At 38.3% G+C, this 14,487-nt stretch overlaps 1 long non-coding RNA gene across 5 annotated transcripts in view; it reads right to left on the bottom strand.

Annotated features, from left to right (window-relative positions):
• LOC119871878 overlaps nucleotides 1-14,487 on the bottom strand; it is a 280,228-nt gene that overhangs the window by 238,641 nt on the left and 27,100 nt on the right. The window lies entirely within an intron of this gene.

The following is a 14,487-nucleotide window of genomic DNA, read 5'->3' as shown; positions in this document are numbered from 1 at the left end:
ACTGCGCATTCTAAATTACACCCCTAAATTCCCATTGCTGAAAACACTCATATGTATCTTTCTACATTTGGATATGGATATTAAATTGTTCAGGAACATTTTTATTTGTGTTGAATAAGAATCTCAGAATAATGACTTTAACTCTGTTTTGCAGAAATGCCTAGATATAGAAGGGGGAGTCAATTTTCTAACAATCACCAAACCTGTGAAATTTCTGTCTGTTTAACACACTCCTCGTCAATCCCTTGGATTCTCCATTTCCAAGGACGGCCTGATTTTACCTGGACTGTTGGCCTTTATAGTATATGTTTTATGGTTTCCTATAAATATTTACTTACCTTTCGTGATCTCCATCTACAACAAATTATATTGCCAAAGGGTCCTGTCACTGGCCAGTCATTTGTTTGACTTAGCTTTTTTTATTAGAAATTTTTAGAAAAAAAGAAAAAAAAGAAAAGAAAAGAAAAGAAATTTTTAGGAATCTCTAAGATAAATAATCATAAATAATTAATTATTATACATTTACTATGTGCCTGATATAATAGATATGACATTAAACCAATGTATTTCTCATTCCCCTATAAATCACTTTGCCCTGGAAATCATGTTCTCTGACAGCCTTCTACACTTAAGGCCAACCAAGAAAGATCAACCAAGGAAAGAACAAACAATGTACAAAAAATGGATCTTTTGTCAACTCAGAGCTGACTCTTGAATCCTTGATAAATCCATAGCCTTAAAAGCCAGGATTTATGAGAAGAAAAATATCTAAACTATAACAGTGCCATTTACACATAAGAAAATTCAGGCTGGCTGTGACCATAGAAAATACTATTAACAAAGAGTTAACATTTTTAAGATAACACCCTGATTGGTTGTTCTTTTTATGATAGGCACTGCTTTGCATGTATTAACTTGTTTCAACCTTATAATAGTCTCCATTTCTTTTGTTCACCAATGTGCTGCAAGCTCCTAGAACATAGTTTGGTATATATAGACACTTAATAAATACTTGTTAGTGAATGAATGCTTTATTAGATATATACTATTATCTGTAGTTTACAGATAAGGAAATGGATTTTCCAAGATTTTATATTTAGTAGTGAGAACCAGAATTCAGAATAAAGAAACATTCCCATAAACATCAAATGAGTAACTCAAAGTTATTAGGGGCAAAACAAATTGAGGCTCTCTGATTTCAATCCTGTGCATACGTCATAGGACTAGCAGGCAAATACAAGTACATTACATTAGGTGCTATGTATATAACTTGTATATGATATATAATTTACATGTGTATACACACACATACATATAGTGCCTGACATATAATTAGCATCCATAAAATATCAGCAGCCTTTCTTTCAGAACTGTCCCCAAAAAACAAGCAAAATCATAGATGTAAAAAACACTTTGAAAGACATGAAACACACTTATACAAGGTGTTATAAAAATAATAATGATGAGCATTTATCAAAATATTGCCTTAGGCCAGCCCCATGGTTCTAGATCTCTGCCTTCTTCACTCCTGATATATAGAAGTGCCTCCCACCCTGAGTTTTGAAAGATAGCCAGGTTCTTCTCACATCTGCTAAGTGAATCCTACTAATGCCTGCCCAAACTCCATCCCTCCTACCACCTCATCCACTAGTTAGAAAAGGAAGAAGCTTCCATTTATTATGAATTTTATGTTTTAGATGCTTTAATATTTATTCATTGATTTAATTATCAAATATATACTGAGCCCCTGCCATGTGCCAGACACTGAGATAAATTAAAATTGAATTCTAAAGATAATAGTCAAAGAATCCAAAAGAAACTAAGAGGAAAAGAGAAACTATCAGAGGAAACAAATAGAAAACAACTAGCAAAGCTTAATATAATGTAATTATTGAGTTATCTTGAGGTCATTGGGCATTGTGCTATAATATTATAGTATGCATGCAAGTTCATATTTCCCACTGGAAGTTAAATAATAACTTATTTTTGTACAGTCCTCTCAGATTATTAGCATTAAAATCTTAGTCAAGAAGTTGAAATATTTGCTTAGTGGTACATAACTAAGATATTGATGGTCACTGCTCTAAAGATGCTCAAAAAGCTATTTATGTATCAGCCCCAGTACAATTTTCAGTCCTGCCTATAATATTTCTTCAATTTTTTTTCCATTTTGCTTATCTCTGTTACCCATACTCCATCCTTTGCCCATGATGTTCCTTCTTCCTGGAATATCCTCAATTCTTTTTTTTTTTAATTTTTTTTTATTTATTTATGATAGTCACAGAGAGAGAGAGAGAGAGGCAGAGACACAGGCAGAGGGAGAAGCAGGCTCCATGCACCGGGAGCCCGATGTGGGATTCGATCCCGGGTCTCCAGGATCGCGCCCTGGGCCAAAGGCAGGCGCCAAACCACTGCGCCACCCAGGGACCCAATATCCTCAATTCTTGATGCCTTAATGTCCTTAGTCTTCAATACCTTCTATCGATTGCTCTCTTATTTCCTCCACTTCATTCTACACAGAGCAGCCAGCCCATAGGATTAAAAAAATCATTTATTCAACAAATGTTTATTGAGTTAAGAATAAAATCAGACAAAATCAGAGAGGGAGACAAACCATAAGAGTCTCTTAACTCTAGGAAACAAACTGAGGGTTCCTGGAGGGGCAGTGGGTAGAAGTATGGGGTAACTGGGTGATGGGCATTAAGAGGGCACATGATATAATAAGCACTGGGTGTTATATGTAACCGATGAATCACTAAACTCTACCTCTAAAACTAGTAATAAACTATATGTTAATTAAGTTTAAATTTAAAAACTGTTTAAAGACCATGTGCAATTCATGCAAGGTGATGAACAAAACAGATTTTGTCTTTATTCATAAAAGCAACAGGAAATCATGAAAGGTGTTTGATCAGGGAAGTAACATAAGACTTCCATTTCTAAAAGCATTCTCTGTAAGGGACAAGGTGGAGAAGATCCATGGTGAATGCAGGGAGAACAAGACAGGAGGGTTCGACTGATTCGGGGGAAAGATAAAGATTGTTTGGGCATGGCTAGTGAGATGGACATTCCAGATGTTTCTCTGAAATTAAAGGAGCTGAAAATATCTTAGAAGAAAATTGACAGGGCTTGGTAACAAATTGGTTGTCAGGACCAAAGGAGAGGCAGATTTCAGGAATGATTCCTAGTTTTCTTTTGTGGACAGCCAGGAAAAGAGGGTGCCCTGTGCTGAGCTCGGGGATGCTGGCATAAGGGAAGACCATGAGTTCATTTGGGGATCTTTTAAGTTTGAGTGACACTACATTCTCCAGCTAGAGATGTCAAGTGGCTAGTTTATGTTTTATTCAATGCAGTATCTGGGACCCCATACAGTGTATGCTTAAAAATAAAAAATCAATCCATATTTGTTAACTGACTAACTTGGAATCAGAGAGGAACAATCATTTATCGAGATTTGATTCAGCCAGGTATTCTAACAGACATTTTATCTGCATCAACTCATTTAACCCCACACTATGGGTTCAGCTATAATATTGTGATTCCAATTTCACAATTAGAGAACAGACTCAGGAAGATTAAGTTAAAAAAACGAGGAAATTGTACAATAAAGATTAAAACTCAGATCTGGCTATTTATAAATCTCTTGCAAAATCTTTGTTCTCCCCACCACCACCACCACCACTAATATATATCATTTATTTTATGAGAAATAAAGCAACGTCTTCCTCTATATGTTAGAAAAAAATATCTCCCTCTGCCTTCTCCCATCATTTCTTCTCCCACTCAGGCATGGATATGTCAGAACAAAATTCAGCAATTTCTCTTCCACTTCTACTCAAGATTAAGGGAAGGGACTCTGCTGCTTTCTCTACCAGCACTTTACTGTGGAAAAATAAAAGCAGAAAAATGGGAAATGCTGCAAGATTATGGACGCACTCATTTCGTGTGCATTCTTCAGAAATGTCAAGGAAGCTGAAATCTAATTTAATCTATTACATGATTGTATGAAATTACTTAACCACATCAAAGCATCAATGGCCTCACACTCTGGGAAGGGACATTGTAAAATGGTTTTCAAATATATAATGCAGTCTCTCAGGTGCTTCAGACAGGGACGCCCATCTCTGAAATTAAAGCTTCCCTTACACTTCTGAGATCAAAACAACAGAGCCATTATTTGAGAGGCTGGATGAAATACCAGAGCCATTTCTTATTAGCTTCAGTCATTAAAGAGAATTTAGTAGCCTAGCTATTTATGCATTTTTTTCCTTCCTTTAAAAAAAAAGGCAATCTTAATGGAATGAAAGGGCGGAAGATTTTGAAGATCAAGATTACGGGTAAATTTCCCACTAATTACATTGTTTTCTGCTTTCAAAAAAGAAAACCCAACCAATATTCCAATTCTCCTCTCCATCTCCAACATTTTAAGAATACAAAAAGAGATGTCAAGCACTTCGACCTTCTTTAAGAATGAGAGAAATTACTACTATACCTCCTCCCCTACTATAAGTACTAGTGAAAAACATCCTCGTGTAAATCTATCCTCTAGAATGCTGAATATATTTTTCCACAGCGACAATATTGTGAACAAAAACTGGATTCCCAATAGGACCCTCAAAGACCAATTCAAGCCATGATGGTGATGTACAGCAGCAGTGCTTTAGCCCTAAGGCAAGATCCTAGGACTTAGAAACACATTTCAGGGGCACCTGAGTGACTCAATGGTTGAGTGTCTGTCTGCCTTTGGCTCGGGTCTTGATTCCAGGGTCCTGGGGCATCAGGCTCCCCATGGGGAGCCTGCTTCTCTCTCCACCTGTGTCTCTGCCTCTTTCTCTCCCTCATGAATAAATAAATCAAATCTTTAAAAAAAATAAACAGATTTCATCTCTCTCTCTCTCTCCTTCTCTCTCTCTCTCTCTCTCTCTCATAACTATTTTGAAAGCCATATAATTGCAGGAATTCAGCCTCTGTATGAAGAAAATAGTATCTGAGAGACAATATAGCTTAATATTTAATAGCATAGACACTAGGACCAGATTACCTAGGTTTGACTCCAAACACCTACTAGATCTGAACACTGGACAAGGTACTTCTTTTATTCTGTGCCTCCATTTCCACATATATAAAATGGAAATTGAAACAGTACAGGCTGGGATCCCTGGGTGGCACAGCAGTTTAGCACCTGCCTTTGGCCCAGGGCGCGATCCTGGAGACCCGGGATCGAATCCCACGTCGGGCTCCCGGTGCATGGAGCCTGCTTCTCTCTCTCTCTCTCTCTCTCTCTCTCTATCATAAATTAAAAAAAATTTAAAAAAAATTAAAAAAAAGAAACAGTACAGGCACAGTATGGGTAAATATCCCACTTCATTGTGCTTCACAAATATTGGGGTTTTTTTTCAATGAATTGAGGGTTTGTGGCTGCCCTCAAGCATGTCTGTGGTGCCATTTCTCCAACAGCATTTGCTCACTTTGTGTCTCTGTGTCATATTTTGGTAATTCCCTCAATATTTCAATTTTTTCATTATAATCATAATGTGTTATGGTGATCTGTGACCAGTGACTCACTGAAAACTCTGATGATTAACATTTTTAGCAATATTTTTGAATTAAGGTATGTACTTTTTTTAGACCTGATGCTCTTGCACACTTATTAGACCACACTGCAGGGTAACCATAAGTTTTATATACATTGAGGAACAAAAAAAAAATCATGTGGCTTGCTTCATTGGTGCATTCACTTTATTGCAGTAGCCTGGAACTGAACCGATAAGATCTCCAAGATATGCCTGTAGTCTTAGTGTAGTTGTGACTAAATAAGTTATTACTTCAAGACATAGAACAGTTCTAGGCATGTAGTAAGTGCTCAATAAATGTCAGCTGTTATTGGTACTGTGCTACATATTTTATATTATTTAATCTTTGCTATGAACCCTCAAGATAATTTATCTTCCACTTAATAGAGAAAGAAACTGAAGTAGAGCCAGATTTCTAATCCAGTTCTGATTCCGATTCCAGACTCTGGAATATATGATCATGACACACCTGATCTGTGAAGACATAGAGTTCTCAAGGACACACCTCTTACCCCAAGTCCCAACCCCTTCCCTGATCCCCCAGCCACTGCATCCATTGTAAGGAGGCAAGATGGATGAGTTGAAACTCCTCCTCCCTCTCTAGGGCCCACAAGGGGGAATCTGCCACAGCTCCCTGCCTGGCATGGAACCCCAGGCTTCCTGGAGTGTTGACCTTCGTAAATTAGATATTCAGAGGTCAGGAAATGCCTGTGTTTTGAATTTCCATTGTAGCCTTCTGGCAAATCCATGAGTGTGAGCTTTGAAAATGCCACAGGCCTGTGGAAGTGCTGACCTCAGCCTTGGAAATCCTTCTGGATGTAATTACTTAGAGAAAAGTAAGTAGAAGGTGACTGACCATTTACAGTCAGAATCCCAACAAACTGAAATACTACAGAAACTATGGAGCCAAAATACAGGGAGGGCTGGGACCCACAAAGCGTAGAAATATTTTCCAGGAAATATTAGGAAAGAACTAAGAAGGTATTCTCATAGGCTTGACAGGGGCTTGGTTCAGTTTTTCTTCCTATTCAGAGATGGATACTGAAGAAAATAGAGCTAAGACAGAGATGAGGAACAAAACCCTTCAAGGCCAAGGAAGTGGTCTGGTGGCAGTGGTTTTCTTAGAGAGGGGATAGGAAAGGAGGGATCTGCCTTCACATTTTTTTTTATTCCTGTGGATCTTCCACAGCAGTCCAAACACTTCTTGATTATCTTGAAAATGTATTTTTGATTATTAAGGAATTATAAAATCCCAAAACCAGTAAAGGGATTGGCCTTATGGAGCACTTAACATGTGTCAGGCATTGTGCATTCACTATATATCCTTCCAGCAACCAGCAATTATTGTCCTCACATTACAGATGAGACTCAGAAAGGGTTAAGTAGTGCCTAGGGTCACAGAGCCTGGAAGTAGCACCCCAGCCTCCCAACAAGGACCGCTCTTGTCAAGGACCACTTACAAGTCACTGACTTCTTTGCGGTCATCTTGCCCAGCCTTCCTCACCCTATGAAGTTCCCTGGGCATCATCCCTAGTGAATGGTTTTTCTCTGTTCAAACATCTGCTACAAAAAAGAATCTCACTACTTCCCCCCCCTTTTTTACTGTAGTAAAATACACATAACATAAAATTTACCATCTTAACCATTTTAAAACATACAGTTCAATGGCATTTAGTACATTCACAAGGTTGTACAACCATTATAACAGTCTAGTTGCAGAAAATTTTTATCTCCCCACAAGGAAAACTCATACCCAATTAGCAGTCACTCTCCATGTTCCCTTCCCCACAGCCACTAATCAGCTTCCTGTCTTTATGATCTGCCTTTTCTGGATAATTCATATAAATGAAATTATACAATATGTGGTCTTTGTGTCTGGCTCCTTTTATGGTTTCAGGGCTAATCTGTGAGCTAGCATGTATCGATACTTCATTCCTTTTTATAGCTGAACTGGATTCCAAAGTAGAGATTTTCCACATCTTATTTATCTGTCAGTTGACGGCTATTTGTGTTATTTCTACTTTGGGGCTATTATGAATAGTGTTGCTGTGAATATTCTTACAGATGTTTTTCGAACACCTATTTTCAATTATCTGAGATATATACATAGGAGTGGGAATTCTGGTTCATATGGCAATTCTGTTTAACTTGTTAAGGAGACACCAAACTTTTTTCCATAGTGGCTGCACCATTTTACATTCCCACCAGAAATATATGAAGGTTCCAACTTCTTCACATCTTGGTCAAAACCTGTTACTTTCTGTTGTTTTTAATTAGAGCCACGGTAATTCATTATGCTTTTGATTACATTTCTCTAATAACTAATGACATTGAGCATCTTTCCATGTGCTTACTGTGACCATTTGTATACCTTCCTATATAAATGTCTAGTTGTAAGAATTCTATATATATTATGAATACTAGACACTTAACAGGCGTATGATTTGCCAATATTTTTCACATGCTGTCTTTCTACTCTTTCAACAGTGTCCTTTGGTGAAATAAAGTTTTTGATTTTGATGTGGTCCAACTTCTTTATCTTTTCTTATGTTGTTTATGATTATGGAGTCATGTCTAAGAAAGTATTGCCAAAGCCAAAGTCATAAAGATTAACCATATGTTTCCTTTTTATTGTTTTATAGTTTTGACTCATATTTCAGTCTTTGAGCCATTTCAAGTTGATTTCGTATGTGACATAAGATAAGGGTCCAACTTCATTCTTTTGCATATAGGTATCCAGTTGTTTGTACCATTTATTAAAGAGAATGTCCTTTCCCCATTTAATGGCCAGGTACCCTCATCAAAAATCAATTGACCATATATATGTGGGTTTATATCTAGACTCTGCATTGTATTCTATATATGTTTAGCCTTATGCCACCACCATTCTGTTCTGATTACTATAACTCACATGTTTTTAAAGTAGCCTATTCAGCCTTCAGATATGCCCCACCCTCATTAGAAAATTATTTCTTCTCTTATGCTGAAATATACCCCATGTTGCTGCTAACCTCTGGTCACTGTTCTGCCTTTTTGAGGCTTATCATTATAGCAACATTAGCACTAATCTTATTAATCTCTCATTATTTTCCAGGTTATTTTAGATGCTTTACACCTATTATTTAATCACCTTATGTCCTCAAACACTATAGCTGCAATTATTAGCCCCCGTTTATAGATGAGGAAACCATGGCATGAAGAGGTTAAATAACTAACCTATTCACAGTTACATAGTAAGTGGAAGATGTAGGTTACAAACACAGACAGTTCAACACTCCAATTCATTCTCTTAACCTGCAGAGCAGTTGAACGACAATTCATCAAGCGCCTCTGGATCAAGCACTGTGATAAAGGCTAGAAGTACAACGGTAAATAGGTCGCTGTTCCCACCTTCATGGAGTCCACAGATGAGTAGAGAAGACACAGGTCAATATAAAATTTAATATTGCAAGAACACCAAAGATTGGTGTTCTCTCTTGAAAGTATAAGACTTTACTAAGTTCACAAAATCCTGGACCCTTGCTTCTCACCACTTCACATCTTCTCCCAATTCAATCTAATCCATGTCCATGGTATCACTGCTAATATAAATACCCGAATCCCTCAACAGAGACTCTGACTCTCTGGACCACTGATGTTCTCCTGAGCTTCACATAACCCCTCATTGACCTAGAGCATTGAGATGAACTATTCTCAGGGGGCAGCCCCCGTGGCTTAGCGGTTTAGGGCCACCTTTAGTCCAGGGTGTGATCCTGGAGACCCAGGATCCAGTCCCACGTCAGGTTGCCCGTATAGAGCCTGCTTCTCCCTCTGCCTGTGGCTCTGCCTCTCTCTCTCTCTCTCTCTGTGTGTGTGTGTGTGTGTCTCATGAATAAATAAATTAAATCTTTAAAAAAAAAAGAGAGATGAACCATTCTCTAATATAGAAACTTGACCTCACACAAAGGCATTCATATTACCATTCCGAAAATGATTTCCCCACCCATTTCCTACAGTGCCTAAAATTTTCCATCACAAATTCTTTCCATTGGTAAAGATGTTTACTCTTCCAAAAATCCAATACCTATGTCTCTAAAGAAGTAAGCAAGCATAAAAGTACATAGATTGAAGACCTATCATATGCTAGGCATTTTATATAGATCATCACAATTTATCCCCAGAACAACACAGTGGGAAAGCATTATTGGCCCCATTTTCCATATAAGAAAACTGAGACTCAGAGTTTAGAGTATAAAGTGGCATAATTAATATTTAAACCCAGGATTGCCTAATTTTCAGGTGAGAACACCTTTGATAGGTTCCCTGAAAGGGTAACATTCAGTTTATGTTTAGCCACTTCCTGGGTCTAAGAATTCATAATCCATATTTGACCCAACCCATCACAGAACTTCTCTGATTGTTAGAAAGTGTTTGTTCCCAACAATGACAGCATTTCAGAAATGAAATGGGCTGCTTCATGAGGCAGTGGTCTTCCCATCTCAGGACTTTCTCAGCTGCCAAATGGCCCTGAGTTTGCTTTGGATGGAGATTATCAGTCCCTATTTAGGCATCCCATTCCCACACGCAACACACTGAAGATCACATTCCATTGCCAGAGCCAACCAGTATCCCTAAATCAATTCCTAAAAGCAGGAAGGACAAACTGACTTAAAAAATAAAAAAGGCCATGTTTATTCTATCACTTTTCTCAAAGGCAAGGGCATTGCAAGCAGTGGAGAGTAAGAGGGAAATTAAACTATAAAGAAATATTTGACAGTGTTTCCTTAATCGTGGTCTATATCTGCTGATCCAGCCAAAAGCAAGGGGGCAGAGGTGATCTTTGCTATGCCACAGTGAATAATGCAATCATATTTTTGATACCAAACTACATTTAACTGCCATATAAATCCTGCCTGCCTCCATACCACACCTCATTATCTCACAGGAAATGTACAACTTCTGGAAAGTCAGATGTGGTCAGCCCTGTGCCCCTGAAGCTAGGATGGAGACACAAAGCTGAGAGTCGGGTGTTTGCTATACCAGCAGGCCAGCCTCTGAGTGCAATCATGAGCCTTGCCCATGTACTCTTGGCACTAACTTGCTGGGGACATTCCACAGAATATGCCACCCCTCTGGATTCAGTTTTCCATCTCTGAAATGGGAACAGAGTTATCGTTACCCTCATTTTGCAAATGAGGAAGGTCAGGCACAAACAAGTCAGAAAACTCCTCAAGGTCTAGTTGACGGCAACTGAACATCAAACCCAAGATTGTCCCTTTTCATTCAGAAGCATGTTTCTCCAAAAATGAACAAGCTCTAGCACTGTGACTCTGTGATACTTTGCTAGAACTATTAGGTTCGAAACCTCTCGACAATAGTTTCTACTGTTTATAGCATCTTACTGCCAATATGCTCAACTACTCAGGTTCCCAAAGGGGGGGGGATGTGTGAAATAAGCACAATTATAAACGTTCTAGCTTAATTTCAGGGAACGTGGTGGGGTAGTGGAAATGATTGGTATAGAAAAAGGGAGACAGTGACCTCTAAGTCTCTTTGGAAGACAAGAGGGGGTTGCCACTCTGCCTCACTTAGGAAGGAGAAAAAATGAGTACATTGGGTCATTTTTGCCATGTTTCCAGCTACATGAATTGAAAAGTGGAGTCCAGGTTCAATGCATCATTCTTGAGCCAGTGAACAAAATCCCTCTTTGTTCCCCAGTGAAACTTATCTCTGAAGAGCTACACTACTTCCTGTGAGATACAGCCCTGCAGATGTGCCATGGGAGCCCCGCCTGGCTGTGCTGCCTTTGCTCAAAGTGCAAGAATGGACATTTTGTACTTGCTGGGCTGAAAATGACACTTGCTCCTCTGATTCCCACTGGGGTTACCAAGTGGGCAAAACCTCCTGTTTAGATGAGGAGCTGTGGGCAGTGGATGTATTTATGATTATGTTTTGTTCCTTTGTGAATTTGTTTAGCTATATATAGAGCTAAATCAAAAAGAAAGGGGGCAGAGTGTACCACAGCGTTTTTCAAACTGTATTCCATGGAACCCTTCTAGGGACTAGAGGTAGAGGATTGGGTGGGTGGGAGCAGCAGACAAAGCACCAAATCTTCTGTCTTCCCCCTACTGTCCCTGTCAACACACCAACAATAACAAAGCAGTTCTAACAATCTGATGTAGTGGGCTGAATCCCATTTTATTTTGACAATGACTTTTATAGCTAAAAGAGTGCTTGAAAACCACAGTTGCTGTAGAAAGTCCTACAATAAAGGAAGGATTCATGATAAGTTCTCATCCCAGTTCTGCTAAAATATAGCTCTGTGATTCTGAGCAGTTCATTTTAGCTATAGTCTCACTTCCTTCATCTATAGAATAAGGAGGTTCGAACAGTGCATAACCCTTGAGAGTGAGTACTCTACTATTAAGTTTATTATATTTACCGGACTGATTCCAACTGAGTGTATCCTTTATGTCTATTCACACTGATAAATATTTATGACACACATTTGGGAGCAGGTGTTGTCTTAATCCTGGGGAAGCAAAGATGGAAAACAGAAACCCTGCCATAAAGGTGTTCATAGTCTAAGCTATAGATAGGGAACTAATTAAATCATTACAACAAAAGAGGAGATGAGCTATGTTCACAAAAGGCATAGTAATTTCAAACTGGAATTTTCAAATTCCAAAAAAGTTTTCTGGAAAAATTGTTAAACTAGAATCAAAGTGACTTCAAAGAGACCTAAAATAAACAATCTAATATAGCCACAAAAACTTATGAAGGAGTAAGGATACCATCAAACATATTCAAAGGACGGCTGGAACGCGAGAACCGTAGGTGACAACATGGAATTCATGTCAGCCATTACGTGGCTGACTATTCAAAAGTTGCTAAGAAGAGGAAGGTCTCTAACAGGAAGGAAAGTAAATACTTCTGAACTGCTCATCTTTACTCTTGCCACCCCTAATTTTGGGGTTCGTGGGCTGAATCTTTGCACTACACAAAACACAACTCTTGTCAGGAGTTGAAATGACATCCCGGGGATTCAACTGAAATGGTTTAGTTAAAAGACCACTTGAAGCAGACACATATGGGTTTCATCCCAGCCCTACCACCAACTGGCTGTGTGGTTTAGGGCAATTTGTTCAACTTTTATGATTCTGTCTTTCCTCATTTGTAAAATGGAATGATAATACCTATTTTATGTAGTTACTGTGTCACTCTGGACTGCAGTTTCCTTATCTATAAAATCCAAGGATTATACTAGATGCTATCTGAGACTGTTTCAAGCCTTACAATTCTCTACAATTGCTCCTGGAGTTGGGGAACATGAGGTATACTAAACTGATGTATGGATAACCAAAAAAAGGGCCAGGGAGTATGCAGTTGGAAAAAATAAAGTGGCTAAAACTCTTTGAAGTTCCTACATCAAGGTAGAGTCCATTTTCATACACACATGCACGCATGCACACACACACACACACACACAGGAATATTATCCAACCTTTAAAAAGAAGAAAATCAAAAAAAAAAAAAAAAAGAAGAAGGAAATCTTGTCATTTGTGATATGGTAAATGCAAAAAGCACTCTGGTATGAAGTAAGCCCAACAGAGAAAGATAAATACTATAGTATTGCTTATGTGTTGAATTTTTTTCTTAAAAAAAATCAAATTCATAGAATCCTTCATAAAAGTCAAAGAGTAGAAAAGTGATTACCAGCGGCAGATGGTTGGGAGGAATAGGGAGTTTGGTAAAAGGGTACAAACTTCCACTTATAAAATAAGGTCTGAGGATCTAAGGTATAACATGATGATTATAGCTGATAACACTGTATTACATAATTATGTTATTAAAATTTGCTGAGAGAGTAGACCTTAAATGTTCTCACCAAAGGAAAAAAACGGATAAATATGTGAGGAGATGGATGTGTTAATGAACTCAGTAGAGGGAGGGAAGAATCCTTTCACACTGTATATGTATATCAAATCCTTACATTGTATACTTTAAATATCTTACAATTTAAGTTGCTTATTATACCTCAAAAGAGGTAGGAAAAAAAAAAACGTGTGGAGTTTCCTCAAAAAAGAGAAAAAATCCATCTTCTCAGCTTAGTTTCTCTAGTTACACTGGATATCTTCCAATTTGCCCTTTTATATCTATTCTCCACCCTTATCCACTCTGGTCTGTGCCCTGGAAGGCTGTCTTGTATCGTTGATGCCAAAAGATTGTGTGGGCTGAATTTGACCAATAGTAAGCCATGGCAGGAGGAGAGAGGAAAGAGAATGAGGGCAAGTTATTCATTCAGCTGGCTCCCTTCTTTTTTTTCCCCCCCCTTCTTAAAAGGTCAGGTTGGATGGTCTGTATCCCATGACCAAAGTGATCTATTCTACACGACTGTTCCTGTCTGATTACTTGTAAGTACTTCTACCCATCATCCCTTTGCCTGAGGAAGACAGCTCTTCCACTCTTCCTAGCCTCAGGATACTGTAGTATCTTATAGTACTCTTGTCAAAAGTCTCTTTGTAAATAGGTCTTCCTTGAATCATCTAATTTGAACGTATCGTTTCTTTCTTGTTGTGACACTAGTTTATAGACCATTGAAAGGAGAACTCGCCTTTCTCAATAGTTGCAGCAAAAGCCTCACGGATCATGCTCCTTGACTTGTATGTCATACATAACTTTAGTCATACAATCACCAATAACTGTGGCCAGAGAAATGAAGTGTTTTGATTAGCCAGACCTGGTTCATGTATCTATCCTTAGAAGTAGGATTAGTCCTACTAAAACCACATGGACTGAGAATTTGGGAGAGATAGTTCCCCCAAAGAAAATCTGAATTTTAAATGGGCATCTGATATCTTCAAAACCAACCAAGTTGCAGATGTTTGGAGTCTCAGCTCACCTATAAGATAGTGATAATACAGTATCTAAATTG

The sequence above is a fragment of the Canis lupus genome, chromosome 5, assembly GCF_011100685.1.
Source record: "Canis lupus familiaris isolate Mischka breed German Shepherd chromosome 5, alternate assembly UU_Cfam_GSD_1.0, whole genome shotgun sequence".
NCBI lineage: Eukaryota > Metazoa > Chordata > Mammalia > Carnivora > Canidae > Canis > Canis lupus.
The sequence above is the reverse complement of the archived record's forward strand: the minus strand, read 5'-3'. Positions and strand labels throughout refer to the sequence as shown.